The following is a 26,780-nucleotide window of genomic DNA, read 5'->3' as shown; positions in this document are numbered from 1 at the left end:
TACCTGCGCCAAATGACAAAAAACAAGACATCTCCAGATTGATTGCTGGAATGAGGAAATTGCCCTTTGAAAAGAGGTTAAGAAAAATGAATCTTGAGGTCAGGAGAATTTTAAAAATTATTTCATTGAAGTGTACAAAGTTGCTTCAGAGCAGTCAGGTTAGATGTAGGGATAATACTTCCCTATGTTAACCGAGCAGTACTTCCATCATTTTAAGCTGTAAGCTGTTGAGCCACACTGAACTGGTAGGTGTGCACCTTGAACATTGAGGAAGCAGGATAAAAGTAGGCAATAGTGGAAAAACATTCAGTTGGCTTGATGGCACCTGTACGGATACAAACAAAGATATCAGTAACATTTTAAATGGAATGGTTTGGAGCGAAATTTTACTCATACATTATAATCCCTGACAACACAGGAGGAAAACCACTTTTAGCAAAGTAATATGGAAATTTCCAGTATGCTGCTTGGTGGTTATGTTTTTATGTAAAACAAATGCAAATAAATTTATCACTACCTCCCTCAAATAAATGACACAGGGGACAGAGAAGCAGTTTCAGCGACAGGTTACTATCGATGCAATGCTCCTCAGACAGGATGAAGAGGTCAATACTCCCCAATGCCATTAGGCTTTACAATTCTACCGCCAGGACTTAAAGAACTTTTTAAAAGCTATTATTACTGCTTTTTGAGATAGTGATTTAGATGCATATCATATTTTTTACTGAGTTAAGTATTGTATGTAATTAGTTTTGCTACAACAAGTGTATGGGACATTGGAAAAAAGTTGAATTTCCCCATGGGGATGAATAAAGTATCTATCTATCTATCTATCTATCTAAATAAATTACAGAGCACACTGAAATTTTCCATGTCTTATTCTTGTTTCCCCCTGTATTTCTCTACAGAACCTGGGCCTTCTGCTCACAAGTGGCACATTTGTATAAACAAAGCAGCTGGTCGACACTACTGTATGATATCATCTTGGTGAGTTTTGTTTACAGCTCCCAGTAAGCAGTCTGTGGTTTACTCCAGTTGGCACATATCCCCATCAAATCCAGCAAAATAAATAAATAAAATTCTCAAGACATCCGGTAATCTTTCAATTAGTCAGGCCACATTCTATAGTTGCTGCGGTTTCATAGGAACAAAATTACCTTTATTTCAACTAGCCGCTGCTCAGCGAGGTACTCAATGCACTAGTTTGAAAGCATCTTTCAGAGTATTTCTTTACTCCATTTAATCTGAATGAAGCTATCTCCAACGGCACAATGCATAATATTGGGAAATAACTGAATGGTATGAAGAAACAATGGGATATTGGAAGGACATAGATCCCTAAATGTAGCAAGGCGGGTCAGTAGGTGGTTTAAGGGATATATGGGATACTATTTCTAATTAGCCAGGCCACGGGATGTAAGAGGAGAGGTTATGCAAAAACTCTACGCACACTAACTACACCACTGCTTGAGAATTGTGCACAGCTATGTTATCATCTTACTTGAAGGAAGTGATTGTCTTTCAATCAAATGCCAGAAATGCTTAGAATTGGACAGCATCAGTCTTTAGACAAGCAACATTACCGATATAGGCTGATGAAATTTCACAAGAAATTAAAAGACTCAGTACAATTTTTAAGTAACCACAGTGACAGGGACAGTTTTGGAGGTCAGTGGCAATGGGGAGTCCAGTGCATAGAATGAAAGGCAGGAGGAGGAGGGTTGATACAGCATGATTGTAACTTTGATTTGTGGACAGCTTAAGCATCAAAGAAAGGATTCACCGTTGATTTTCTCGTGAGGTTAGGCTAGACCATTAGAGTCAAACCAAAGACTTTTGAAAGGAGAGGATATTTTCTGCCTGCCCAGGTAACAAATTCTCTACATTAGGTAATGGAGCTGTTTCAGTTTTTATGCAGCTATTTACCATGACCTAATTATTAACACAATAGCTCACTGCCTTGTTTAAATTTGGCAACTACTTTTTCTCATGTGACATGATGCACTTTACTTTCAGCCTCTTCTTTCAATGTGCTGGGCTTAGGTCAAGGCGCTTCAAAAATGGGAGTAGCTCCTTCTTGCAGCTGGATCTTTGTTTTGAATGGCTTTATGTCCCAAGTGCCCTCTTCAAAGATAGAAGCTTATCTATCCAACCCTTCCTCCAGTGTATGTTGTGCAATATTTTCTTTGCTTTGTGAGATGAAGGTATTTTCCAGATTGAACTTGATCTTTTCAGCCAGTTTTGCCCAGTAATGCTAGGCCCCTGTCATAACCACCAGAGCAGGATCCAGCTGTTGCCTTTGTACCTCACTGGAACTTGAATCTCTCCCACAATAAGAACTCTGTCTCCTTGTTTATGTTCAGAAGTCAATCGAATGCCAAAATGAACCTCCTCCATTTTATCAGTAAATACAGTGCTCTCAGTAGCACTACTGAAGCAATGACACAAGTTATCATGTTGCTGTTGCATCGGAAACCACTTACAAATATTGTGTAGATTTGATCTGAAAAGGTGTGACAAAGGTGGAAAAATAGGTCGCCTACAGTGAAAATGCAAAAATGCAAAACATACTGTGCCTACCCAGATTCTCACCAAGGGCAACTCAATCAAAGGAAGACGATTTTCCCTTATCATCTGTCTACTCAACTGATGGGAACAGAGGTGAAATGTAGATCAACAAGCTCTGCCAAGAAACGCACTCTGCATACAACTGGACACCAAGGCATTCCTGTTACTTTCCCAGAGCACAAGGGGACTCAACATAAGCCTCTTTGCATACATGTTCTCTGTTAAAATTACTTAGATTGAGTTAGAAATGCTTAAAAGCATCTTACTGAATCTGTAAAAACAAAAACACAAAATGCTGGCAGAACTCAGCAGGCCAGACAGCATCTATGGGAGGAGGTAGTGACGATGTTTCGGGCCGAAACCCTTCATCAGGAGTGAAGTAACTATGGATGGTCAAGGGTGGATAAGAAGTGGGGGGAGGGATGAAGTGGAGAGCTGGGAAGTGATGGGCTGGAGGGAAATGGGCTAGGGGAAAGGTGGAGAATTATAGGAAATAAAAGAGAAAGAAAGGTAGGGATGGGGGGGGGGATTATAGTGAGGGGGGGAAAGAGAGAGAAAGAGAACCAGACTAAAATTATAGATAGGGATGGGGTAAGGGGGGTGCAGGGATATTAACGGAGGTCTGTGAGTTGAATGTTCATGCCAGCAGGTAGGAGGCTACCTAGGCGGGAGATAAGGTATTGCTCCACCAACCTGCGTGAGGCCTCATCTTGACAGTAAAAGAGGCCATGGACAGACATATTGGAGTGGGAGTGGTCTGTGGAATTAAAATTCCACTCAGTAGAACAGAGTGATCTAGGAATAATGGTGCATAGTTCCCTGAAGGTGGAATCTCATGTGGATAGAGTGGTGAAGAAAGCTTTTGGTATGCTGGCCTTTATAAATCAAAGCATTGAGTATAGGAGTTGGGATGTAATGTTAAAATTGTACAAGGCATAGGTGAGGCCAAATTTGGAGTATTGTGTACAGTTCTGGTCACCGAATTATAGGAAAGATGTCAACAGAATAGAGAGAGTATGGAAGAGATTTACTAGAATGTTACCTGGGTTTCAGCACCTAAGTTACAGAGAAAGGTTGAACAAGTTAGGTCTTTATTCTTTGAAGCGTAGAAAGTTGAGGGGGGACTTGATAGAGGTATTTAAAATTATGAGGGGGATAGATGGAGTTGACGTCGATAGGCTTATTCCATTGAGAGTAGGGGAGATTCAAACAAGAGGACATGAGTTGAAAGTTAAGGGGCAAAAGTTTAGGGGAAACACGAGGGGGAACTTCTTTACTCAGAGAGTGGTAGCTGTGTGGAATGAGCTTCCAGTAGAAGTGGTAGAGGCAGGTTTGATATTGTCATTTTAAAAAAAATTGGATAGGAATATGGACAGGAAAGGAATGGAGGGTTATGGGCTGAGTGCAGGTGGGTGGGACTAGGTGAGAGTAAGCGTTTGACACGGACTAGAAGGGCTGAGGTGGCCTGTTTCCATGCTGTAATTGTTATATGGTTATGGTTATATGTTATTTCTTTGGTGTAGTCAGAGTTTTAAGAAATCTGGTCTGAGGTGCCCAATATAATGACTGGTAGAGCTGCCTCTGAAATGCAATATCATTGGAGATTAACAACCATTTAAAACATACTGCATAAGAATCAAAACACTCCTCCAGTTTCTGAAAGTGTACTACATGCTCAATTGTTACCATTTTATTGCTCTATAGTTCTCCTATCTTCCCAATTGTGCAGGGATTAATTGTAATAAGGAAGCATTGTTGATTAATCATAGATTCCAAAACAATGCTGACACAGGCTAATTTTACAGCATTGCTATAACAATAATACAAAAAGGAAAGAGGGAACAGAGGCACATGTTGGTCATCTTTATTCTTCTCCTCCTTCGTCCTCCTGCTGGTAAACAGTGTAAGCAAATGTTATTGGAGTCCAAGACAAGCAAACACATAAGATTACACAACTCAATGTTTGACAGAAAACTCACATTTAAACTTGGAAGATGTCATTGTCCCTAAGGAAAGATGAGCTATTGTGCTTGAGCTTAATTTGGATGGGGGCCCTGGGTGTAGAGTTTCGACTAATGCTCGGACAAACATTTTAAAGGGTAAATTGCAGAAACATGGGCTCATACTTTAGGTTGTCCTTTCTAATGTAAAGTCAGCATCCTGACAGAACAACTGGTGTTGATGCTTACCTTTCCTTCACAGTGAACCTGCTTGAATGATTTGCTACCCATATCTATTCCCTCAGTATTTGCATAAGCATTGAGTAGTTCTTACCCAGGCAGCAACTTTGCTCAAAAACTCAAGGCAACATGGTATATAACTGCCCTTATATAATATATATACATTTACATTGTGAATTGGAATTGGTTTATTATTGTCATGTGTATTAAGGTATCAATGAAAAGCTGTCTTGCGTACTGTTCATATAAATCACTCATTACACAGTGCATTACCACAAGGTAAAAAAGATAACGGAATTCTGAACAAAGTGTCGTGCAAAGTTGCCAGATCATAACAAACTAGATTGTGAGGTCAAGATTTCAGCTTATCATACAAGGAACCATTCATTGATCTTAAAACAACGGGGTAGAAACTGTCCTTGAGCCTGGTGGTATCTACTTTCAGCCTTTTGTATTTTCTACCTAATAGGAGAAGTAAGACTGTCTGGGGTGGGTGGGTCTTTGATTATGCTTGCAGTGAGAAATTAGCTTATCAAGCCAAGATACATCCATACAGGATGTTTCCTATGGTGCATTGATGAAAATTATAAGGGTTGACAAAGACATAGCAAATTTCTTTAGCCCACAGAGGAAGAATAATCATTGGTGAGCTTTCTTAGTTTGGACTTCTATGTGGTTGGACCAATGGTGTTGCTCATCCTTAGCCTCTCAGACCTCTCGATCTTAGTACTATTGATGTAGACAGGAGCAAGAGCCCATTCCCCACCCACCCAGCCTTTCCCAGAATCAATGACTAACTCTTTTGTTTTGCTGACATTGAAGGAAATGTTGTTGCTGTGACATCATGCTGCTAAGTCATTCATTCCCTGAAAGTTAGAAGTATAGCTGATATCGTGTGATTTATTTTGGAAGTTTAACCCACGAATTCAACTGTAACTGAAAGATTGTTGTGGGCATTTTGAAAAGGGAGAGCAATGTTCTGTTGGTGAAATTCTTACTTTGCTTTAATGAAAATTGTTCAAACATTCAGAAATGTGATGAAAAAATGTTGCATTTGTGGACAATAACATGTCAATTTCTATTCAGTGGTTGCAAACAATTTAATAATCCCCACTAATTTTCTGTTCCCTAAACTTTGTTTCTTTTCTAGAGCTGACTGACATCAAATACCACTTTCAATGATATTCCTTCTGTGAACTGTAGTAAGGGAATATTGGCAAGCTATTTGAGCATGGGAGTATCCCATCAAAACCGTAGCCATTTCTCCCTGGAAAATATGTCTGCCCAGAACATTAACAATTAATTTTGAGACAATAATGAGATAACTGCAATAAATTTTGTTTCCTTTCTGGGGATAAATAAAACCATTTAATTCTATCTGTGGCTCAGTTGACATGTTTCAGTGGTGCAGGAATTGTCAATATTGATTTGTACCCTCCAGCATTCACCTTCATTCAGCGATTATTTCTGGATCACAATGTACTCGCATGCGACAATTCAAATTCCACATGCTGTCAGTGTAATGAATAGTCCTTGGGTAAAAGCCACACATAAAAACTCATGAATGTAGTGGAACTGCTGGCATGAAGAAATCATCATCTGTAAAACACTCATTGCCCATACCCGTAGTCCTGACAGAGAGCCAACAAGTTAATTTATAGAAGAGTCAAGGTCTGCGAGAGTGAATCCCCTATGAATGGACAATGGAAAGACTGGCAGAATTTGATCTGTTGATGTGAGGTCTGGAGGAGCTCATGATTTATAATCAGTTTAATTACAATTTTCAAAATGATTTGCCACTTGTGTTCCATGGGGATGGCCATTGTTAATATTTATTGTTTGACAAGTATGACTGTTTCCCACAAATTTTAGAGTTATTGTACACTACTTCCTTTGGTGGCTCATTGCCTAATTGTGTTAAGCTTGGTTTGAAAATGCTCCTGTGCAGCAGATTGGGATGTTTAATGAAACACTAAGTGTCGTTGTTGACCTCAATCCGTGTTCCAAAAATGTTCTGCCTTCTATTTCTGGGGGATGGTTTGGCACTGGGAGAAACATCAGCCAACGTGCTTCCAAAGGGAGTATCCCGAGTGTCTGGTAACCTCTTAGTTGTGCATATACAGCACTATGCAAAAGTCTTAGGCACATATATATAACTAGGGTGCCTAAGACTTCTGCACAGTACTGTAGTAATTTTATGTATTGCACTGTACTGCTGCCACAAAAAAACCATGACATATGTGAGTGAGGATAAACTTGATTCTGATATGGGTCTCTATTATAGACTGAGAATGGGAAGGGGGCAGGAAGAGGGTAATCATGGTTGGGAAAAGGAGAAGGGAGAAGGGAAGGAGCAGGAAGCACTAGAGAGACATTCCATAATGATTAATAAACCAATTGTTTGGAATCAAGTGGTCTTGCCCGTTGTCTCAGGGCTGGGTGTGTCTGCACCTGTGCCACCCCCTCCACCCCTAGCACTCCTTCTCTGCCACCTGTCCCACAACTGCCCCCCCACAGCACTCCACCCTCGCCATTCTGAACATCCTTTGCTCCTGCGAGATTTACAAACTCGCTCTCCGCTCCACATTGACAATTACAGTACCATGCAAAAGTCTTAGGCATCTAGTGCTGTATATTCCTAAGACTAGTGCACAGTACTGTATGTGTCTCACTCTCCAAGAGATGTGGTGATCCTGTTGAGCTCCAAATATATTTTATAAGCTAGGCTTCTGACGTGCCCCATGCTGATTCCTGTGCATTCCAATGATGCATAATGTTTGATGCTATATCCTCCCCGTGACAAACAGGGAAGCCCTTGGAAACTTTCCTCTGCTCCACACCACTCCTACTCTAGGTAAAGATTACCAGGGAGATAGTATCCTATCTCCTATGTAACACTTACCCAACAGGCTGGTATATGTCTAGGGGAAAAGGAGATCCAGCCACTCACCAACCCCACCTCCCGTACACGCAGGTGCTGTGAGAATCAAGTTTATGCCGCACGTACACACACAATATCAAACTCACACCAGATACCATTATGGAATACACTTAAAAGATTTTACTAAAACTACAAGAGTACTATGCAATACAGTATATATGAAGGAAAAGAAAATAAAGAAAAAGGCGCCAACTTATCAAAGTTCAGTCAGTTTAGTGCACATCGTTGGAGCTCAACCATCAAACCATTCAACCCCTCGTCACTTTCCTCCGACCTCCACGTCCTTGCACCTGGGACCACCCTAGTGATCGACCGAGCAGTGCAGCACACGTCCACCTTCCTCGGTGTCTTCTTCCCGACTCCCCTGAAAAGACCGCGAAAACCCCCAAGCTCCCAGCCTCACAAGACAAAATAACATTCCCCATTGGTTAACAAGTGAATACAATCCCGATATCAGCAAGTCTAAAGCTAAACAACTGCGAGAGAAAGCACTTATCATACAAAGAAGCATTCCTACTCTTAATAAAACAAAGAAGCCATTTTGATTAACATACACAGTACACTGTACAGATATATATTAGTATATTTTTTAAAAAGTTGATGCTGGCATGAACTCTCTTTTTAAATATATCACCACATCTCCTAGTACCATCCTAATGAGACCAGTGCTCAGCACTGCATGCTTTTCCCCGCCCAGAGACCCAGACTAACCCAGATATACTATTCTTTTGCAATTGTTAAAATCAGATTGGCTTTGACCTTTCTAAATGACAGAGCAGTAATTAAGGGAGTCAAGTGACCTTCTCCTGCTCCTAATTCATATATTAGCATAGGTGCTGCTTCAGTCTGAACCCATGGACAGATGATTGGCTGACTGGCAGACGGCAAAGAGTGGGAATAAAGGCTCAAAATTCTCCTCATGCAATAACTTTTACTGATGTTTCAAATGCATTGGATTATTTTGCTATGTTAACAATGTTAAGACGTGTAAGTTACTGTTTATGTCTTTTCATCTTGAAGTTGTCTCAATGCACCTCACCAGCCAATCAATTACTTTTGAAATGTAGCTGCTGCAGTTTTCTAGATCTCTACTGCTGTTTTGTGTGCATGGCAAGTCCCAAAATGAATGAAATATAAAATTGTAAAGGATTAAATTGGTCCTCTTGAAGATCAGAGTGGTCGGCTATGTATGGAACCAAAAGAAATGCGGGTGATCTTTAATGGTTTTTTTGCATCTGTATTTACTAAGGAAATTGGCATGGAGTCAATGGAAATAAGGCATACAAGTAGTGAGGTCAGGGAACCTATACAGATTGAAGAGGAGGAGATGCTTGCTATCCTGAGAAAAATCAGAGTAGATAAATCCCCAGGACCTGACAGGGTATTCCCTCAGACCTTGAAGGAGACTAGTGTTGAAATTGCAGGGGCCCTGGCAGATATATTTAAAATGTTGGTATCTACAGGTGAGGTGCCGGAGGATTGGAGGATAGCTCGTGTTGTTCCGTTTTTTAAAAAAGGCTCTAAAAGTAATCCAGGTAACTATAGGCCGGTAAGTTTGACATTGGTAGTAGGTAAATTATTGGAAGGAGTACTAAGAGACAGGATCTACAAGTATTTAGATAGACAGGGACTTATTAGGCAGAGTCAACATGGCTTTGTGCGTGGTAGGTCATGTTTAACAAATCTATTAGAGTTTTTCGAGGAGGTTACAAGGAAAGTGGATGAAGGGAAGGCAAAGGGATGATACAAAGATTGGAGGTGTAGTGGGCAGTGAGGAAGGTTTCCAAAGCTTGCAGAGGGATCTGGACCAGCTGGAAAAATGGGCTGAAAAATGGCAGATAGAGTTTAATACAGCCAAGTGTGAGGTATTTCACTTTGGAAGGAAAAACCAAGGTAGAACATACAAGGTAAATGGTAGGGCATTGAGGAGTGCAGTAGAACAGAGGGATCTAGGAATACAGATACAAAATTTCCTAAAAGAGGCATCACAGGTAGATATAGTAGTAAAGAGATATTTTGGTATATTGGCCTTTATAAATCAAAGTATTGAGTATAAGAGTTGGAATGTTATGGTGAGGTTGTATAAGGCATTGGTGAGACCGAATTTGGAGTATTGTGTACAGTTTTGGTCACCAAATTATAGGAAGGATATTAATAAGGTTGAAAGAGCGCAGAGAAGGGTGTTGCTGGGACTTGAAAAACTGAGTTACAGAGAAAGGTTAAATAGGTTAGGACTTTATTCCATGGAGCGTAGAAGAATGAGAGGAGGTATATAAAATTATGATGGGTATAGATAGAGTAAATGCAAGCAGGCTTTTTCCACTGAGGCTAGGCGAGAAAAAAACCAGAGGACATGGATTAAGGGTGAAGGGGGAAAAGTTTAACAGGAGCATTAGAGGGGGTTTCTTCACACAGAGAGTGGTGGGAGTGTGGAATGAGCTCCCAAATGAAATGGTAAATGTGGGCTCACTTTTAACATTTAAGAAAAACTTGGACAGGTACATGGATGAGAGATGTATGGAGGGATATGGGCCAGGTACAGGTCAGTGGGACTGGGCAGAAAAATGGTTCGGCACAGCCAAGAAGGGCCAAAAGGCCTGTTTCTGTGCTGTAATGTTCTATGGTTCTATTATTTCTTGTTTTTTTGTTAAATAAGCCACATGCTTGTATTAAAATCTGGTTGCCTCATTATAGAAAGGATTTGGAAGCTTTATAGAGAGTGCAGAGATTTATCAGGATGCTGCCTGGATTAGAGAGCATATCTTATGAGGAAAGATCGAGCAAACTATAGCTTTCACAAACAGGAGAGAATCTGCAGATGCTGGACATCCAAGCAACACACACAAAATGCTGGAGGAACTCAGCAGGCCAGGTGGCATCTATCGAAAAGAGAACAGTTGATGTTTTAGACCGAGACCCTTTGGAAGAACTTTAACAAAAACAATGACTTTACTCTTTAGAGCGAAGGAGGGTAAGAAGTGACTTGAATGAGGTGTATTAGCAATGGCTAATATGAGAGGGCATTCTTTTAAAGGAGGGAAGTCTAGAGGGATTTCAAAGTAGATTTTTACAGAGTGGTGGGTGCGTGGACCGCAAAACCACGGGTAGAGGCAGATACATTAGTGACATTTAAGAAATCTAGGATGAACAGAAAATGGAGAGGTATGTGGAAGAGAAGGGTTAGAATGATGTTGGAGTAGGTATTGTGGGCTGAAGGGCCTGTACTGTGCTGTTCTACGTTTTTTTTCACAAGAGCTTTCTAGTGTATGATTCAAATCTTACAGAGATTGTTTTACATCAGTCTGGTCGGTGTAGAGATAGGAATGCTGTCAGGGAGACGGGGTGTGCAATTCACATTAAGCACATTAAGAACTCACACGTATAACATCAATAGCAGCCAAAAACAAAATTCTGCACACACCCATGATTCAATTGTGGCACAAGTAAGAACTTTGGGAAAATATGTGCTGAGAACATTGGAAAAAAATCTATCTTTATTATCGCCTTCAATTATTACGCATAACGCCGGGAATTTAAAGCAGAACAATTGACTGTGTGTTTTGCTTATTTTTAGCATTTCTGCACAACTCTGAGTAGTAATAGAAGGAGGGGTGCATTGCCTAATGAATGAAACTGGCTCAAGGGACTAACTGGCCTACTTCTGTTCCTATGTCCCTAATGACAACCCTACCATAATGGGGAACAGCTATAATTGGAGCAATTGACCTTCACCCTTAAGCTAGGGAGGAGGAAAGATTAACAAGCTAAGGTTTCCGCTTCTGATTGCAATCTGGTGATCCTGTAGGAAAGTTTTTGTTTGCGGACATCAGGTGAGACAAGGTTAACCCTAGGCACTGTGCCTCACACTGACTCTCACAACCTCCGTCAATGTAAATTATGGAAGGGTTGTTGGAACTAAATCCCAATGTATTTAGCACTGGGGATAGGGAAAAAAAAAGATTTACTTGGTAAAACCTCAATAAGCCTGAAAGCCCTATTGGAAAGCGCCACTGAAATATCAGCAGAGTTAAACAAAGTATACCATTCAATTTTTAGAAATGTTTTCAAAACTCTTGACCTGTTGTATCCACAGCTGAAGTGAGTCTCAAAAAAAAAATCACTGGAACGTTGCAGGTTTTCACAAAAATATAGTAGAAGGAATGTAATAAAACAACATTTCAGCATCAACAAGTGATGTATTTTGGTTCTGCTTGCCCACACCAAAAGAGTGCTAAAAAATTACTTACAGAATTACTGAGTGTGAATGTTTGTTTCTTTTTTTTTCAAAGATGTCTACATTAACTTTTCACTCACCCAAATCTGAAACTTGAACTTTAACTACTGGAAGTCAATCATGGAAAACAATAAAACAAACATGCAGAAGAATGAGGTGTTAGCAGGGTTGAGGAGAAACAGAAACAAGCCCAAGCAGATCAGATGAGGCAAAAAAAAAACAGAGAAAGAAGTATTATAGTTAGAGGAAACATGCTTGCCAATGAAATGTTTTCTTTTTGATCTCTCCAAAACCGGAAAGTGTTTGCCCCAGGCTGGTTACTGAGTGGAATTTTCCATCCCATTTATTTATAGAGAGATTTTCAGAAGAGTGGTTTGAATGTGTACAATGGGCAAATTAATGTTTGAATACGTTCTCTAACACATTCCAAACATTGCACAGAGAAGTAGAGTACGGTAACTTCCACACAAGAGGCTTTTACCCTCTTGGCAATAGTTGGTTGCTATTTATTGGATTTAATTTTTGTTCCAAACATTGGAGTTTAATGAAATACTGTTTAGACAGGGCTTGAGTAAATGTTTGTTTGATATAGGTATCTTCAGAAAATTGCAAAATATGCTGAACAGACAGACTGAGCAGCAAATGACATCTTTTTTCTTACGGCCCCTCCTCTCTGAGTCAACTTCTCATTTCTCAATTAATTCTGTTCTCAGAGGCTTTTGTAACTGTGTCTACAATTCGGGTGATGGCAATTTCAGCAATGGAGTTACCCACAGCCAGCTCTTGTATCAGTTTTGATCTACAGTGTGGGAGTAACTGTTCTGGTGTTTTCCTGTAAAAAAAAATCAGAGGTTGGAAAAATCACAAGCCTAGAACTCTGTTAACATTATGCTGGCTTTTATTTTCAAGGCTAATTCAGCCTGCTAGGCCATTGAGACTTAAGAGACTACAGAAGCTGGAATCCAGAGCACAAAGCAAACTGCTGGAGTCCACTTATCACTCGCCAAAATCTGTTTCAATACTCCCCTCTTCCTTCAACTCTCCCCATGTGCTCCAGCTGCACATTATCCCCCACTTCACTTCCCTTATCCTAAAAAGTTTTCCCTTACACTCTCAGTGTTGATCCAAGGTCTTGACCCGAAATGTTGATGTTCCCTTCACCTCTGCAAATGCTATTGCCATTGAGTTTATCCACTGATGTTTTTATTTGGCTCATGACATTTGGTGTGCAAATGTAATTAGGAATCAGTTGCTAGATCTCACTTTCGAACAAAAGTGATAAAATACATATAATGACATTACAAATACCAGCAGAGAATAGAAAGTTTCACTATCTGCCACATTCTACCTTTCTCGGGCTCATTTCTCAGCTACCGCTGCTCTATGTGAAGATGCTTGCAGTCTCAGCAAAAGATTCAGGGGTTCGAAACAGTCAGCAGCTTGCAGGAAGAGGTGCAGCACCTGTATTGCTTTGCATATCAGTCTGCCCCTTTCAAAGCTGCCCACCGAATGTTCAGGCACGCGACTGCTCTTGTGCATGACAATGCTCAGAGGCCAGCAACACCAAATCCTTATTGCTATGAAAGGGGAGTTCATAAGGCATTTGCACATTTGAAACCACCTTTTATTTGCTCTTCCAGATAGTGCCTAGTAATACTAGTTTCCTGCAGGTTTCCACAGTACCCCTCCCGCACTGCCTGGGAAAGCACAAAGGAAGTTAAGCAGTCACACTTGCAGGTGAAGTTTGCCCTGACAACATGTCAATGGAAGAGGAGAATTTTGTTGCCTTCTTCATTTCATTCTGGGATAAGTAATGGGCTGACCAGACAGTTTCTATGTCCCAGTGGCCACACATTTTAATTCCACGTCCCATTCCCATTCTGATATGTCTATCCATGGCCTCCTCTGCTGTCAAGATGAAGCCACACTCAGGTTGGAGGAACAACACCTTATATACTGTCTGGGTAGCCTCCAATCTGATGGCATGAACATTGAATTGAATTGAATGATCTTTATTGTCATTATACATAGGTACAACGAAACTTTGGCTTCCTCTCAGGCAATCAAACAAAGCGGTAGATAAAAGCAAGACAGTAATAGAAAACAGTATTAAATAGATAAGTAGCAGAAAATAAGTTACAGCAGCACCAGGATGTCACAGTAATGCACAAAGTGCCGTTATTGCAAGTATTTGAGTCCTTGTGTGTGCATGTGTGTGCTCACAGTCTCAGTCATTGTTCTGTGGGAGTGGTGTGATGGAGGCCACAGCTCTGGGGTAGAAGCTGTTCCTCAGTCTATTTGTTCTGGTTTTTAGTGTCCTGAACCTTTTGCTGGACGGAAGCGGGTCAAACAGTGAGTGGCCAGGGTGTGTGGTGTCTCCGGTTATGCTGATTGCTTTCCTCTTGAGTCTGCTGGAATAAATGGTGTCCAGTTCTGAGAGCTCCATCCTGACAATTCGCTGGGCCACCTTCACCACGCGATGCAGGTCTGTTCACTCAGCGGCTGTGCAGCTGGTATACCACACTGTGGCGCTGTTGGTCAGGATGGTTTCAATTGTGCTTCTGTGGAAGTTAAGCAACAGCTTTTGTGGGAGTTTGGCCTGTTTCAGCTTTCTGTGGAAGAAGAGTCTTTATTGTGCCTTTTTGACAAGCTTCGAGGTGTTGGTGGTTCATGTCAGCTGCTTTGACAACATAACTCCAAGGAACTTTAGGTGTTTCATACTTTCCACTACTTCTCCATGTATATGGAGAGGGGTGTGTACTCTGTCCTTTGATCTCCTGAAGTCAATGATCATCTCTTTTGTTTTAGAAATGCTAAGGACCAGGTCGTTGTCCTTACACCACTCTGTCAGATGATCCACCTCGAGCCTGTAGGCTGTTTCATCCTTGTCCGAGATCAGGCCAGCCACTCTGGTATTGTCTGAAAATTTAATTATGGAGTTGAAGGTGTAGATGGGGGTGCAGTTATGTGTGAAGAGTGTGTAGAACATAGGGCTCAGCACGCAGCCCTGCGGGGTGCCTGTTTTTAAGAGAGGGTGGTGGAGGTGACTTCTCTAACTTCCATTAATGCCCCCCTCCCCTTCTTACCCCATCCCTGATATATTTAGTTTTTCTCCCCCCTCCTCTTTTTTTTCTCTCTCTCTCTGCCCATCACTCTGCTTGTTCTCCATCTCCCTCTGGTGCTCCCCGCCCCCTTTCTCTCTCCCTAGGCCTCCCGTCCCATGATCCTTTCCCTTCTCCAGCTCTGTATCCCTTTTGCCAATCACCTTTCCGGCTCTCAGCTTCACCCCACCCCCTCCAGTCTTCTCCTATCATTTCGCATTTTCCCCTCCCCTTCCCCCTCCTACTTTCAAATCTCTTACTATCTTTCCTTTCAGTTAGTCCTGACGAAGGATCTCGGCCCAAAACGTAAACAGTGCTTCTTCCTATAGATGCTGCCTGGCCTGCTGTGTTCCACCAGCATTTTGTGTGTGACAATAGACAATAGACAGTAGGTGCAGGAGTAGGCCATTTGGCCCTTCTAGCCAGCACCACCATTCGCTGTGATCATGGCTGATCATACACAATCAGTACCCCGTTCCTGCCCTCTCCCCATATCCCTTGACCCCACTATCTATAAGAGCTCTATCTAACTCTCTCGAATGCATCCAGAGACTTGGCCTCCACTGCCTTCTGGGGCAGAGCATTCCATATATCCACCACTCTCTGGGTGAAAAAGTTTTTCCTCATCTCTGTTCTAAATGGCCTACCCCTTATTCTTAAACTGTGGCCTCTAGTTCTGGACTTACCCATCAGCGGGATCATGCTTCCTGCCTCCAGTGTGTCCAATCCCTTAATAATCTTATATGTTTTATATGTTTCAATCAGTGTTGCTTGAATTTCCAGCATCTGCAGATTTCCTCATGTTTGCTTCTACACATTGTGTCAGCTTCACAAACTTCAGCTTTCCACCCGATAACCATTCTAAAAACCATCAAAGAGCCTGCAGAGAGGGTGTGAGCAAGCTGTGTGAAAGTAGAAACAGAACAAGCATTCTTGTCTTTGTTGCAATAATTACCGTACCTGATATTACCTGAATTAGCTGATAGGAATGAAAAAAAAATCTTGACGGATTTTGTCCCCTTATTATCCCAGGGAGAACTCATACGGTAAATTTTGAAGAAGGGTCTCAGCCCGAAACATCAACTGTTTGCTCTTTTCCATAGATGCTGTCGGGCCTGTTGAGTTCCTCCAGCATTTTATGTGCCTTGCAATATGTTGTCTCCTTTCTACCACTCTGGTTAAGATCAACCTACCCCCACCCACTCCTTACCAGGAATGGAGTGCAGGATGCTCCTCAGCTGCTTTGTTCAATGAATTTACCGACTAATGCAAAGGGGGAGCAGAGAAGGAAGCAGGAGATGTAATATATTTTTCATTGAAACTGGTGAATAAAGAGTTAACTAACTTCCTGTCAGATAGCATCATCCTTTTTTTTTCCACTGGGCTAGTTGGACAGGTCGGGTTGTCTGATAGCACAGTGCTGACATGCATCGTTTGAAGACACGTAGGCCCAGCTCAGGTTTCTCCTGTCAAGATTAAGAACGAGATGCAACCTGCACTATTACCTCAGGTGAAATCATTATCTCCCTTTTGTAGAAGGGAGCGGCAGAATGTTTTTGCTTCACCTCATTCCCACATGCATACTTAATATATTTAACGTATTGCCCTCAGGGAGGGCAAGGTAAGTTTAGCAATGTCAGGTTAAGTGTTTTCAAAAGGTATTCAAACAAGTACCAACTCACTGAAAAGCTCAGGGATATGCCAGTAGTGCTTTAATTTGCACAAAGATCTAGTATAATCAAAATTACCTCAAGAGCTTGTCAGTGATAAATTGCAAAAACTCTATCAGTGACATCCAATTGTTTGTTTTCTGCAGTATTGTAAAAAGTAATGTCTTAAAGGTAACAATCTATCAAAGGTGGGCCAGGTATTACTTTGAACCTTTTCTTCCATAATCTGCTTCATCTAACTAGTGAGCTTTAACTGTATATCAAGTAGGTACACCATGCCCTTGTAGACTAAATGCTTAAGCCTGCCAAACCCCCAAATCAATTCCTCATCACTGTACAAATCAAAATCATTTATCTACATCATTTATTCTAGAATTTCTATTACTTGAAGTCTCTTTTTTATTCTGAGCATTCTAGATCAGACAAGATACAAATTAAAATTGATCCTGCTTTTGTTCAGAATGTGGAAGTCCTTAGTACTTTGCATTTAATACTTGAACTCGGTACATTTAATATTACCTTCTTTCCTTAGATTCATTTCATTTCTTTGTTTCTTTGTATTGATTTTCAGGATATGGGTGTTGTTACAAAACTGGCATTTACTCTCTAACTGAAAAGTGACTTTTTGGACCATTTCAGAAAGTGCTTAAGAGTCAAATGCAATTGTGGGTCAGGCATCACATAAAAGCCACACCAGACAAGTAAGGGAGCCCAATATTCTTCCTTGGAGTGCATTGCAGAGCCAGATGGGATTTTATGAACAGTTCAGTAATAACTTGGTCACCATTGCTCATGTTATAAATAATCGATTTATTTATGTAAATTCTGGAGCTGGCACAGAAGATTGGAACTCCAGTTCTTGCATTGACACTGCAAGACCCTGGTTAAGGAAAGAGTAACTCGGCCACTATTCCATAGGGCTCCTGCTCTGCTTACTGCCAGAGAAAGTGAAATCTAGTATGTACCATCCTTCAAGTTTGTGTGTGTGTGAACTTTTGTTCAGAAAGAACAGACCATTTACTGCTTTATGTCTCTTTGAATGAACCAATGGTTTTATAAAAAATATAAAGTAATGGACCAGATAACTATACAGATCGGCTCAGTGCTTTCATTAAGGCCACAATGCTTCCCTAAGTCGAATAACAGATGGACAACATATAAATCATGTACAAAACAACTTATAAAAGTAATATAGGGAGATACCAGTATATTCAACTACAGGAAGCATTAAATCATCAGGCATGAATAAACTTAATCTTCTTTTTCCTTCTAGCATACAATTTTTCCCATGATAAAAGTGACTTTTGTCTTGTTTAACTAACTTGAGCTGGTTCTTTAATTATAGCTTCAAATCAGCCACGTAGAAGAAAGTGGCTCTTGCTCTAATTCTGCACTGAAGTCTTGCCCACATATCATTGTTCCGTAGTGGTTCCCGGCCCTCCAGTGGTTCCAATTTTAAGACCTTCATTTTTGTGAATGTGTTTCAATCCAAAAGCGTTCCATCTAATGGAAAGTTATTGACCTGAAAATTCATTCTGTTTTGATTTCCATAGATACTGTCTGGCCTGCAGAGTGTTTTCTCCATTTTCTATTTTAGTTTGGACCCATCCAATTGTTCCATTTGTCATCTCAACAAACCTCCAGCATTTTTTTTCAAATTGTTTTTCATTTACATTTCCCACTTCCTCGTGCTTCATATTCTAGGTTATCTCTGTAGTTTCACTACTCCCTTAAACTTTACTTCCTCTCTAGTTTTCTCCTTTTTAGAACTATTATTCACCTTCTCCTAGGTCAATGAATAGACTGTCAAGCAGTCTGTGTTTATATGTCACTCACTTTACAGTGCCGCCCATGGGGGAAAAGGTAGCCCCATGTTGGAAGCAAGATAAATGGGCCTTTGCTGTTAGGAGCAGGTTTTCTTTGTCCACTTCTGTAACAGGCTATCTTGGTACAGACTCAACAAATCTGGGCTTCTGTCACAGGTAACTTGAATCTGTCATCAAATATCTGAAACAGAGAAGCATTTTGTTCCTTAACATCTCACGTTCCTGATTTTGAATGAGTAGATTGAACTTTTTAAAAAACGGATTCTGAAAAGCAATCATATCAATATATTAAGTGAATGTTTTTTTTTCTTGCACCTGACTTGACACACCGGCACAAATGATGTGATTCAGTTAATGAATAAACACAATAAGCAGAAGCCCAATAATCTTGTTGCTGAGAATGTCTGCTATTTAATAACCATAACTGGTTTGTAATGAAGCCTTTCTTTAAAGCAGTGACTGTATCCCCTTATTTAGCCAAGTAACTTCTATTTTTTAGGAAAAAGAGGCTGACATAATAGAAAGAAATAACAATTTTATATCTAGCATCTACAATACTCTGCGAAGTTATCTGCCTTCCTACCTTTTGTCTTGTTGGAAGATTTAAGTTTCAAATGATAGCCCCTGAGCTGTACAGAAAAGATTGCTGCAGCTGTGCTAGTAACTATTTTCAGCTGATGGAAAGCCAATCGTATCTTCCAAAAGCAAAAACAGCCCAACATAATTCTCTTGAGTGAAAAGTAAAAACCATCTGAAGGCCTTCTGTTCATTTCAGCAAGGAATAAAGAGGTTATGAATGGGCTTAGGAAGTGGGGGGTGGGGGGGGGGGGTGGGTGGCACCATCAGCTGAATCCCGCACATGCCCCAGTGTAACAAATTTCATCGCAATGTTCTGAAAACTATTACATCAGTGTTAGGAGCAGCCTTTTGGATAACATGGGTTTGATTCATTGTCGCATAGGGTGGTTATATTTCGCCAAATTATTATTTTTCTGTATAAAGATGTTGTGGTTTATAACATTATTGATTCAGCCCAAACATTTTCAGAGTACATTTTCTGCTTTTCTTTATGTGGGACTGGTGGTAGGATGAACTTTGGTACTGTGTAGTAAGTGCTGAAACTCTCAATTATCATATTACAGTGTGGGTGGAGTACACAAAGAAACATGTTATTATAGAAAGGAAAAGAGCTCCGTTTGGTGTAATATTAACTCCTTTCCCATTTTACTCTGAAAATGTGAAATAAATGTCTGTTGGTAAGGTAAGATGCACCCTGCTACTGATATTCTTTGATGGTTCAATCAATAAAAACAGAGACAGGCCCTAGGATTGATTCCTGTCCACTTAGAACTGATTGTAATTTGGTGGGCACTGGTGGCCACAGTACTTCAATGGTCTATTGCCTGTATATTCTGACTGAACTGAAATAAAGGCAATATGTCTGATTCCTTCTGCACTGCACTCTCAGAGGCTGATAGTTCAATTTGTAAATTTAAGGAGATGAGTGAGTCCTATAACAAGAGTGGGGACCATTCATGTGATTTTATTGAAATGAAAATGCAATACTGGGTTGTGTTGGTGCATGGCCAAGTGGTTAAGGCGCAAATCCATGGTCTATCGAGGCTAGTGGAGGCCTACACTACACTAGGTTGTATGCAAATTTCAAAACTACAAAGAAAAGCTGATGATGGATCCACAATGAGAAAGAATCATCAGAATAAATATATATATTAGTTTTCCTTCTCTATAAGAGATCCACTATTTACCTGAGCATCTGTGACCCTTCTCTCCAGTTCTTAAATGCAAAGATAAATTGTTGTTCAAAGGATGTTTGGTGAGATAAAATAGCAAACCTTTAGATTGTGGAATTGTTTATATATAATATCATTATTATTATTTAGTATCAGGACAATAATAATATTTAACAGAGTCAGTATGGCATCTTGAAAGGGAAATAGAATTTAACAATCCAGGGCATCAAAGGTTATGGGGAGAAGGCAGGAGAATGGTGTTGAGAGGGATAATTAATGAACCATGATGGAATAGTAGAGCCCACTCAGTGGGCTGAATGGCCTAATTCTGCTCCTATGCCTTAGGGTCTTATGGATTTGTGGACAAATCTAGTGGAGATTTCTGAGATTTTTGTAGGTGTATAAAGTGAAACAGTAAATATTGTACATCTGGATTTTCCGAAGATATTTAATAAGAGTCACTAATTTAAGATTGAGACCATGCAGTATTTTTTGGAGGGGGTTTCAGTTGCGCAATGATTTTAAACCATAAACCGTAAAACATAGAAGCAGAATTAGGCCATTTGGCCCATTGGGTCTGCTTTGCCATTCCATCATAACTGATTTATTATGCATCTCAACCCCATTCTCCTATCCTCTCTCCATAACCTTTGAAGCTTTGACTAATCGAGGACCTATAAACCTCTGACATTAATATACTCATCACTTGGTCACCACAGCCATTCATGACAGTGAATCCCACAGATTCAGCACACTCTGTCTGAAGAAATTTCTCCTCATCTTTGTTCTAAATGGATGTCCCTCTGTTCTGAGGCTTTGCTTCTGATCCTAGACTCACCCGCTGTAGGAAACATCCTCTCCACGTCCACTCTATCTAGCCCTTTCAATATTCGATAACTTTCTTTTTTTATCGATTTTTTATGCATTTCTACAACACTACAACAACAAAAAAAACCCAAGACCAAAATAAGAGATAAATACAGAGCAAGATAACCACACAATGATAATATGATTCAAAATAATGATAAAAAAGCACCCAAACTAAAGTTGTGTAAAGTTAGTACCCCCCCCCCCGCAAGAAAAAAAAACTCCAGACCAACCACAGCAAAATGTAGGAAATCTAAATCAGAACATTCAAACCTCCAAAACTGTAATGAAAACAAAAGCAAAAGATAATTATGCCTACTACCAAGAAAAAAAAGCTGAAAGTAAGGGACTGAAAAAAAAATTATTCTAAGGAAAAGTTATGAAAATATTCAAGAAAAGGTCCCCACACCTTATGAAACTTTATGTCCGAATTAAGAAGTGAGTAGTGAATTTTTTCAAGGTCTAAACAGGACATAATATCATTAAGCCATTGAGCATGCGTGGGTGGGGCAACATCTCTCCACCTAAGAAGAATTAAACGTCTAGCCAGAAGAGAAGCAAAAGATAAAACTTTCAGTGAAATACCCCTCTTTCTTCTAAACTCCAGCGAATACAGGCCCAGAGTCATCAAATGTTCTTCATACATTAAACCTTCCATTCCTGGAATTATTCTCGTGAACCTCCTCTGGACCCTCTCCAATGTGAGAACATCTTTTCTTAGATATCTGGCTACTGTTCGGATCAAAGTCTTTTTACCCTTGCCGTTTCTCAACTCTGCCCACAAGGATCCAACATCTTCCAATCCTATGTCACCTCTTTCTTTATGGGGAGAAATATATATATATTTATATATCAAGAAAAATATATTCCACTGAAGAAAAAAGGGTGTAAAAGAAAAAATAGTTATCCGTGGCTAAGTAAAGAAATAAAGCAAAGTATACGACTAAAAAGAAAGTTATATAAGGTAGCTAAATCTAGTGGGAAGATTGAAGATCGAGAAGCTTTTAAAGATCAGCAGCAAATAACAAAAAGATTGATTAAGAAGGGGAAGATAGATTATGAAAGTAAATTGGTGAAAAACATAAAAGCAGATAGTAAGAGTTTTTATAGTTACATAAAAAGAAAAAGGGTGGCTAAAGTAAATGTTGGTCCCCTAGAAGATGAGACCGGGAAATTAATGGTAGGGGACATGGAGATGGCGGAAACACTGAACAAATATTTTGTATGAGTTTTTACAGTAGAGGACACTCAAAATATCCCAACACTGGATAAACAGGGGGCTCTAGGGGGAGAGAAGCTAACTACGATTCAAATCACCAAGGAAATGGTACTTGATAAATTAATGGGACTGAAGGTGGATAAATCCCCTGGACCAGATGGCTTGCATCCTAGGGTCTTAAGGGAAGTGGTGGTCGGGATTGTGGATGCATTAGTGATAATTTTTCAAAACTCGCTGGACTCGGCAATGGTCCCGGCAGATTGGAAAAATGCTAATGTAACTCCTTTATTTAAAAAGGGCAATAGACAGAAGGCTGGGAATTATAGGCCAGTTAGCCTAACATCTGTGGTTGGCAAAATGTTGGAATCGATAATTAAGGAAACAGTAACAGGGCATTTGGATAAACATAGCTTAATAGGACAAAGTCAGCATGGCTTTACAAAGGGGAAGTCATGTTTGACAAATTTGTTGGAGTTCTTTGAGGACATAACATATAGGGTAGATAAAGGGGAACCAGTGGATGTGGTGTATTTGGACTTCCAAAAGGCATTTGACAAGGTGCCACACCAAAGATTATTACTTAAAGTAAAAAATCATGGGATTGGGGATAATATTCTGGCATGGGTGGAGGATTGGCTTTCTAACAGAAAACAGAGAGTTGGGATAAATGGTTTATTCTCAGACTGGCAGTTGGTGACTAGTGGTGTTCCGCAGGGGTTGGTGTTGGGACGCCAACTCTTTACAATCTATATTAATGATTTGGAGAAAGGGACTAAGTGCAATGTATCGAAGTTTGCTGATGACACAAAGATGGGAGGGAGTGTAATGAGTGCGGAGGACATTGAAACCCTGCAGGGGGACATAGATAAGCTGAGTGATTGGGCAGACATTTGGCAGATGAAATATAATACTGATAAGTGTGAGGTCTTGCACTTTGGCAGGAAAAATAATAGAGCAAGTTATTATCTAAATGGAGAGAAACTGGAAAGTGCTTCTGTGCAAAGGGATCTGGGGGTCCTGGTGCAGGAAACACAAAAAGTTAGTTTGCAAGTGTAGCAGGTGGTCAAGAAGGCCAATGGAATGCTGGCTTTTATTGCTAGGGGGATGGAGTATAAGAACAGGGAGGTCTTACTGCAGTTGTACCGGGTATTGGTGAGACCACACCTGGAGTACTGCGTGCAGTTCTGGTGTCCATATTTAAGAAAGGACATACTGGCTCTCGAGGCAGTGCAGAGAAGGTTCACTAGGTTAATTCCGGGGATGGGTGGGTTGATGTATAATGAGAGGTTGAGTAGATTGGGACTCTACTCATTGGAGTTCCGAAGAATGAGAGGCGATCTTATTGAAACATATAAGATTGTGAAGGGGCTTGATCAGGTGGATGTGGGGAGAATGTTCCCAATGATGGGTGAAACTAGGACTAGGGGGCATAATCTTAAAATAAGGGGATGCCGTTCCAGGACTGAGATGCGGAGAAATTTCTTCACTCAGAGGGTAGTGGGGCTGTGGAATTTACTGCCCCAGAGAGCTGTGGAAGCTACTACACTCAATAAATTCAAAACGGAGATAGACATTTTCCTGGATAAAAATGGCATTAGGGGATACGGTGAGCGAGCAGGTAAGTGGACATGAGGCTAGGTTTAGATCAGCCATGTGATCTCCTGGACCAGTTTTCGATAGCCTGGATGGGTCGGAGAGGAATTTCCCAGATATTTTCTCCTCAATTGGCAACTCGTTTTTTTTTTCCCCGGGTGATCACATGGGTTTGGGCAGGATGAATAATAAAATAAAATGGGCGGCCTGGTGCTCTGTTGGTTGGCACTGTTGCCTTGTGGGATTCGGTGAAAACTAGAGTAATTGGATCAACCATGATCTTGTTGAATGGCGGAGCAGGCTTGAGGGGCCGATAGGCCTACTCCTGCTCCTATCTCTTATGTTTCTGAGGATTTGGTTTAATTCTTAACTAATAGAGCCTCCCCACCTCTCAGCCTACCTGCCTGTTCCTTCAACATAATGTGTATTCCTGAAAGTTAAGCTCCCAACTATGATCTTCTTCAGCCACAACTCGGAGATGCCCACAATATCACACTTGTCAATCTCTAACTGTGGTAGAAGACCATTTACCTTATTCTGTATACTAGATCCATTCAGACAAAACATCTTCAGTCCTGTATTCATCACCCTTTTAGATTTTGCCCCCACATTACACTGCAACTCATTCCACTGACTGCAATGATGCTCTGTCGTCTGCCTGTCCTTTCTCACAGTCTCAGTACACAATGCATCCACTTGTATACCACCAGCTCCATCCTCGTTTTATTAAAAGGAGGAACAAATTTGCAGATTTTAACAATGCGTCAACATAAAAATTAATTCAGCTACTCACAACTGTGTCAATTATTTTTGACAAAAATAATGTAAGTTTGTTCTAAGTGGAAAAGTAAGGCCTGAAGAGGGTGCATTATTATCCGTTATGCTTGCTGCAATTACTGATGAAGAAAGTGTCAAATAGCATTTCGTAAATACCTTGTTCAGTATATTTCTTTAGGGAGAAACTAGAGGAGCTCAGCAGACTGAGCAGCGTCTGGGAGAGGAAAAGAATTTTATCCATCTTTCAGGTTAACACCCTACTTTAAAATAGTCCCTCTCTGCTGTTTGCATTTCTCTCTGCCTCTGACCAAATTCTTAACAAGACTGTCTGTAACCTCAACACGAAGTACACTGCAGATGCTGTGGTCAAATCAAGACGTACAAAACAGCTGGATGAACTCAGCAGGTCGGGCAGCATCCGTTGAAAGGAGCAGTCAACGTTTCGGGTCGAGACCCTTCATCAGGACTCCGGACCCTTTGACTGCTCATTTCAACAGATGCTGCCCGACCTGCTGAGTTCATCCAGCTTGTTTGTACGTCTGTCTGTCTGTAACCTCTCTCTTTCATTGCCTAAAAATGATTCATCTGTAACTCTTTCAAACTGACTATAACGCTAGTCTGAAGCCTTGAACTTTAACCCTTTATTTAACACTCTATAGTTTATTTTTAAATAAAAATGTGTAGAGGACTCATCAAGTGGTGATACTGATAAATGCAGTCCTGTAATGTAAGCAGGCTTTTGTTATTGTTCCTCTCTGTCCCTAGTGGTGCACCAGGCAGCAACCTTGCCGTTTCTTTAGCATTTATCTGCTTTTTACGAGGTAGAGTTGCTAGCTTGCTCAACCCAGCAGGGCTGGAAAGTGTGCAAGGAGTTGGCTGGATTAGAGTCTGGAATCATTCACCTTGAAGTCTGGTGCTGATGCCACTATACTACTGGCTGGTTTAATGTAAGAGGGTGATGCATAGAAATGTAGATTCTGATTTAGCTTCTTTTAGTTATCACATGTACATTGAAATGTGTCATTCGCATTTACAACCAACACAATCTCCTGATGTTCTGGGGGCAGCTCACAAGTGTCACAGACACTGGAATTGGAACTAATGAAGAGGCATGTAACAAAGTTAGGGTCTTTATGAAAGACAAACCAGTAGAATATTGAAAACTTGACAAAGAAGTGAAAGAGTACTAAAGGAGAATATGTAAAACTTTCTATAGGAAGCTGTAAGGATTTACTAAGCATTTAAATAAGTAAAATATTTATAGAGAGAAAAGGAATGTTTGGAGATGAAGACAAAAACTCGTGGTGGAATGGAAATGTGAGCCAGGTTTATTATGTTATAAAGAAAATCTTTTAACTAATAATGGTAAAAGTTAAGCAATGGCTGTGCCAAAAGGATACACAGAATCCATTTGTGGCTTAACTAAATCCATCATTAGAATCTTGCACCTGTATCTCATTAAATGCAGATTAAGTGCAGATTTATTTTTCTTTTAACCTTTTCTAGCAGCTTTCCTATGTCTCTGTAATTTTAGTTCATCTGTTGTTCCACTCCAATCGAATGTCTGCCAACTGATGTTCATTTCAATTGTCTGTACCTTACTCCAGGGTATGTACCCCTTGTGTATTGAACTGCCTCTTCTATATAATTGCTCATACACTAATTTCTGTCTGTCCTTCTGCACTCTGTTTGTTGCATGTTTAGGATTTGGTCTCCTCCTCAGATGTTTCATGTTATTCTTTTTATCCATTGTTGAAGCCATTTATCTGGAGGCACACCAACAGATGCTCCAACACAAATGCTTGGGGTGCTTCACCAGCTGTATCTTACAAAACAGAGAAGCATCCATTTACTGTCACTTTCACCATGCTATGCTGAGCCTGTGTTTCAACCCATGTTCTGGTAGTGAAGTAAAGTTAAGTTTATATTATTGGACTAGCATTCAGATGTTCAGATTATTGAACTGGAACCATGAATATATCACCCTAGCAGAACTCGGAAACAGCACTGGAATTGAACTCTGAACTTCAGATGCCCCAAGTTGTAATACTGC

The 26,780-nt window shown here is 40.4% G+C and overlaps 1 long non-coding RNA gene across 2 annotated transcripts in view; it reads left to right on the top strand.

Annotated features, from left to right (window-relative positions):
- The window catches only part of LOC140730386 (uncharacterized), a 155,034-nt gene that overhangs the window by 110,135 nt on the left and 18,119 nt on the right, over positions 1-26,780 (top strand). Inside the window, exon 2 of one of the 2 annotated variants that reach the window (XR_012099582.1) lies at positions 909-987. This is a non-coding gene — a long non-coding RNA (uncharacterized lncRNA). Of the gene's footprint in view, positions 1-908; positions 988-16,415; positions 16,535-26,780 lie in introns of those variants that run through there. The other variant, XR_012099583.1, reaches the window with a different exon arrangement.

The sequence above is a fragment of the Hemitrygon akajei genome, chromosome 7, assembly GCF_048418815.1.
Source record: "Hemitrygon akajei chromosome 7, sHemAka1.3, whole genome shotgun sequence".
In the NCBI taxonomy this organism is placed as follows: Eukaryota; Metazoa; Chordata; class Chondrichthyes; order Myliobatiformes; family Dasyatidae; genus Hemitrygon; species Hemitrygon akajei.
Note: the sequence above shows the minus strand (reverse complement) of the source record. Positions and strands in the feature narration are given on the sequence as shown.